We start from the raw sequence: 6,050 nt of genomic DNA, 5'->3' as shown, positions 1-6,050 counted from the left end.
TGTGAAAATAAACTTACTTGAAGCCGACGCTGGAGATCTCCGATTGGATGACAGCAAGTTATTACGATTGGACAAGTGTTCAGCGCTGCAGCTTCATGTCCTCGCGACGTGTTGAATAGGAATTTAAAGCGGTAATGTGGGGACCCCTAAGGTCAAATGTTTAAACACTTAACCCAACATTGACGCTTTAAATTGCTACTCAACACGTCGCGAGGACATGAAGCTGCACTGCCGAACACAGACGATTACCACCTACATAAATAAATAAGATTTCAAGCATATTATAAAATGTATCCTGTACATACAATGTGTTTTTATACTATATGTTAGTTGCATACAGTTCTGTGATAGCTACTGGCACACGTGTAACTTTTTAATCTAAGCTCTCTGTCATGTCGGTCATCCCTATCAGTCGGCACTTACATCTGTCCTGTCTTGGTTGTACATGACACGGCTGAAACCCAGCGTACTTACGACAAACACACGACTTGATTGGCCTTACTGTAAATGAGCCTACATTGGTCCACCTCGTCCCTCCGCCACTCCGCCTCTCAAGTTGTATGGAGCTGTGTCAGTGCCGTGCGGACATGAATTACCTGTCATTGCGCTCATTGATGTAATGTCCGTTTCTGGACAGGCGCAGTGCGGAATCAGGCAAGATGCGCTGAGCAAATGGACGTACATCCGAACATGTATCAGGAGCGTTGTGTTTAATGGAACAACAGTGATCTGCGGTAGTAACATGTTCCAGGATTCATCTGTAATCTGATCAGCCGCCCGCACAGTATTGTCATTGCTCAAAATCTGTGCGAGTTACTGAGAATCTGATCCAGCGTACAGGATATAATGTTGTGTAATGCTGCAAAATGTACATGTACAGTTATCAAAAGTCCTGTATCTGTCGTTTTAAGAAGCACAACGTACATACATCCTGCACGGCGGTCTAATATTAATAATAATAAGTTTATTTTTCTGTTCCCTTCACATTCAATTTATATCTTATTACAAAGCATAAAAGATACAAATGATAATATACTGTAATTAGAACTAGGCAACCTGTGGCTCACCAGTTGTTGTAGAACCACAAGTCCCAGAATGCTCTGCCAGACGAGGGCTGAAAGCCACAGAGTTCGCATACCTGAGCTGTAGATTATATTCATATAATGTGCAATATCATTAGTTATTGTATAATAGTTTGGTAGCAACATTATTACATTAAGAGAATCTCCAGTTCAAAACAATGATTGCCCAGTCCCCATTTATGGTACCCTCCAGTAAATTAATTGTTATATACTAGGTATCTAGCCGCTACTATGTAGCAGTGTATTGAAGCTGTAGCCTGTCTGACTCCCAGCTCCCAGCCTGCATGACAAACAGTCCCAATTATCAGTGATTGAAAGAGGTCTGGCTTGCCCAGTATTGGGCGTGGTCTGCCAATTATTAGGTGTGGTTTGTCAGGTATTGGATGTGGTTTGACATGTATTGGGAGTGGTCTGCCAGGTATTGGGTGTGGTTTGCAAGGTGTTGGGCATGGTTTGCCAGGTATTGGGAGTGGTCTGCCAGGTATTGGGTGTGGTTTGCCAGGTATTGGGTGTGGTTTGTGCATGTTGCAGCTTATTTTGTCCTGATTTTCTAATCTGGAATGTTATCAGGGGGTATATTTACTAAACTGTGGGATTGAAAAAGTGGAGATGTTGCTTATAGCAACCAATCAGATTCTAGTTATCATTTATTTAGTACATTCTACAAAATGACAGCTAGAATCTGATTGGTTTCTATAGGCAACATCTCCACTTTTTCAATCCCACAGTTTAGTAAATATACCTTCTTGTATGATTTAACAGACCTGGGTTTCCATGCTGTCTAATACACACCAAACTGTTCCGGTTTCGGGAGGACAGTCCTGATTTTAGGGCTTTGTCCCGCTATCCCACCCGTGGGCATTTTTGGCAGGTGGGTGAGAACGTTGGGGCATATCTGCTTAGCAGAGCAGCGGTGAGAGAATCCGGGCACCAGCTACTGGTGTGTGCTGCAATGTCTGGAGGGGACGGGGGTATATATGGGGCAGGCTAGAGCTTTACCCTCTGGGGGAGTGGCCATGCCCCCATTACAATGTGACCACGCCCCCTGTTCTGATGCTGGGTACTCAAATGTTGGAAAGAATGGATAATATACCATAACTGATAACATATAACATTTATAGTTCCAGGTTTCATTACAGTTTATTTATATAGTGCCAATGTTATTAAACAGAGCTGTACAGAGTATATGTAATCATTCATGTCAGTCCCCACTGGAGCTTACAATCTTGGACTGTGGTATGAAACCAGAGCACGCAAACACGGGGAGAACATACAAACTCCACACAAATAGGGCACTGGTTGGGAATTGAACTCATGACCCCAGCGCTGAGATGCAGCCATGCTAACCACTGTGCGACGCTGCAGTATTGTCAATGCGTTGATGGAATGCAGATCTGTGCAGCCCCTTTAGCGACTAACGAGTTACTTTAGATCATACAAGTTACTTTCTTATACATGTAAAGCAAATAGAGCAAAAGTTTACATAGAGTCCAACTGAAATAAATTTATATCCATGAACAACCCGTTACTAAGTAAAGTTATTCATTGTTGAATGTATATAATCCTTTGTAACATAAGAGAACATGTGTCAGAGCTCAGTATTGTGCCTTGTGATCAATATATAATGACAGCTCACGTCAACCTAGGACCGGACTCATCAAATTTTAAAGGTTAAGTAAATATTTTCAACAGTGAATTTCTGCTGAAATCTGGGGGCTTGGAATGAATAAGATACATTGCGTTACATCTGGTGAGGCAGCAGCGTAAGCCACCTCACTGAAGCGTTCGAGAGAAGAAGGGAAGTAGTGCTCACTATTATTAGCATCAGAGTTTGCGGGGGAGAAGAAGCCACAGAATACTAATTTGACTTTCCAGTAACATGTACGTATCTCTCTACCCTCTGCTGGAACACTCCGCGCACCTTACAAATGTCTAAGAAATAGTAAAGTTCACAACAGATACTTCTGAGCGCACGTTTTACTGGAAAGACCTGGAAATGGCAAATATGTTTCATAATTTGGTTGTATTATGTGCGTTCTGCAATAATCTCACATTATCTATAATTCCATGTAGATTTTAAAGAGTATGAACAATCAAAAATTATTTTCCTTATCAAAATTTATTATGCTGGGTGTTACAATGGGTTGAGTACGTTTTTACGGTACGGAAAATTCCGACACCGAGGAGTACTACACTTTTAATTTAAAGTGGCAATGTCGGGTTAAGTGTTTCAACACTTACCCTGTGGGGTCCTGACATTGTCGCTTTAAATGAAAAGTGATAGAGGTCACAATGACGTCAAAGTGTAGTGACAGACACTTAAGTAGTCGGAATCACTTGCGGTCAGCATCCTGCTGCGATCGGAGATCTACAGCGTCGGTACGGAGGTAAGTCTGCTTATATTTAAATCGTTTTTTCACAGATTCGGAGTCTAAGTGTAGGACTCCTCTGTGTCGGAATGGTGGTCACTCTCCGCTAATTAACTAAAACTCTGCCGCACAGGACGGTTATCTAATAGCCTTTGCGTGGACGCAGACTGGTGGTGCGGCGAGCACTGATTGACTTGCCGTGGCGCCAAAAATTCAAATGGCCTGTGGTAAGCCCTGATTGGCTCATCGTTGCGGCCACTGATTGGCTCCACCGCCGGGACTTGAAAGAAAGAAAAGGAACTTACCAGTTCGGGATACCTAGGTAAGTATTCTTTGCATTCCTTTCCTTGCCCTTTTCACGGGCTCTGGGGGGCCACCACCTCACGGCAACATCTGTTGCCATAGAAATAAATGATGGACTTTATGATTTAGACTTATGTATGATTTAAATTAATCATAGTAGTGAGGAAACATCTGCAATATATTAATTACATCTGTCACGTTTGCATGTTAAATGTTTTTTCATTTCACTGCTCAAACTACGCCTAGAGATACGCATTCCACAAAAGTGAAAGTGGAAGATGTAAAACGCGTCTTATTAAAAGTATAGAGACAAGACATAGGGCTAGATTTACTAAGCTGCGGGTTTGAAAAAGTGGGGATGTTGCCTATAGCAACCAATCAGATTCTAGCTTTCATTTATTTAGTACCTTCTACAAAATGACAGCTAGAATCTGATTGGTTGCTATAGGCAACATCCCCACTTTTTCAAACCCGCAGCTTAGTAAATCTAGCCCAAGATCTCTAGAACATCTGACCAGCTGGAGAAGGCAAACTTTCTGCAGGGCATAAAGAGCTGTAAGCGTACCTGTAAACGGGAGACTCCTCGCTGAATGCACCTTCTCCAGCCCCGTTGGCTTATTTAGATATTTCTGACCTGCATGTTTTTCCATATTAAGTGAACTTTAATGTATATTTAGAGTTTTCAACAGGTAATTTCAGTGAGAAGTCGTATTTCAAGTATTGAGACTTTATTCTAGTAAGCTATAGTACTCAGCATAATGATTTTAATTAGTGAACACAATTTTGGAGTGGAATAACCACTTAATAATTTATTTAACATTTCTAAATGTAACACTGTAGAAGGTTTCGGAGGATAGAATCTTGGGACTCTTAGATGATTGAGCAGTGACTGCCGGATGTAACTTTAAATAACAATTCAAAGTCAGAATTAACAGCGACCACAAGACAACTACAACCCAAGAGACATCATTAGTGTAAGGATCATAGTGTACCAAAACAAAACTTAGAGACAATTTTCTTATTACTGAACCACCCAGGTTAAAAAAAAAGTGTAAAAATGCAGTCAGTACCTTTGTAATTACTTTGCACCACTCACAAAAGCTACAGTAGCAGATAGTGCTGCTCTTTTTACCCTATTAGAATGCCTAGTGAATCTGTCTCCTCACTGTCAGTAATATGAAATGCTGCTGACATTAGGGGGGCTGCCAGCAAAGGAGAAGAGCAAACAGGTAAAAAGGTAAACACATAGCTGAGTATTGCTAGAACAAACAGCAAGCACAGTGTATAGGTAGATGTTCTTGTACCATCTACAGAACCGCTGCAACTAAAAATTGAATGTAGCCCACTTGTTGATTACCGCTGTCTACCTATTGTATTGTGGAATGTTATGGATATCACTGCTGGTATATAACTGGGCACTAAAAGTACTACTGTCATTTCATTGGGTATTTCTGCTACTGGTGCCTCATTAGTGGTCAGTTCGTATCACTGCTGGCTACGGAGACTGTCAGTCCCTATGTACCGACGACCAGTTAATAAAATATGAAATATATATATTCTTGCTGTTCTATATTCAAGATGCCTCACAGCACTGGGGTCATGAGTTATATTCCTGACCATGGCTTTATCTGTGTGGAGTTTGTATGTTCTTCCCGTGTTTGCGTGGGTTTCCTCTGTGTGATCCGGTTTCCTCCCACACTCCAAAAGCATACTGGTAGGTTAATTGGCTGCTGACAAAATTAACCCTTCTCTATGTGTGTGTTAGGGAATTTAGACCGTAAGCTCCAATGGGGCATGGTCTGATGTGAGTGACAAATATTCTCTGTACAGCGCTGCGGAATTGGTGGCGCTAAATAAATAAATGGTGATGATGATGAATGTTACCAATAAATTATTTGGGGCCCTTTGAAAGAATTAAGGGGTGCATGTGAGCCCCCCAAAAATGTAACAGGTTGCCCACCACCACTGCCATAGGGCATTGCCACATTATAATATAATTATTGATAATGCAGCTATAAGCATAGTGATAATTAATTGGGTCACAAAAATAAACAGTATGCATGCAGACTCCTGTGCATACTGGTATATGGATGATAATGTGGATGGCAGAACATGCCGGGTGCCTTTATCTCCCTGCCCCTTGCACCTGCAGGCTGCACAACCAGAGAGGGAATCCCTGCCCGCTCACGTCATCAGAACCAAGGAAACCCATATACGTCACAACACGCAAATGACCATATTTGGCAACATGCGTCAATGGACGAGACCAAGCTCTACAGAGGGGGGTTCAGTTCTG

Source organism: Mixophyes fleayi, chromosome 3 (assembly GCF_038048845.1).
Source record: "Mixophyes fleayi isolate aMixFle1 chromosome 3, aMixFle1.hap1, whole genome shotgun sequence".
NCBI lineage: Eukaryota > Metazoa > Chordata > Amphibia > Anura > Limnodynastidae > Mixophyes > Mixophyes fleayi.
The sequence above is the reverse complement of the archived record's forward strand: the minus strand, read 5'-3'. Positions refer to the sequence as shown.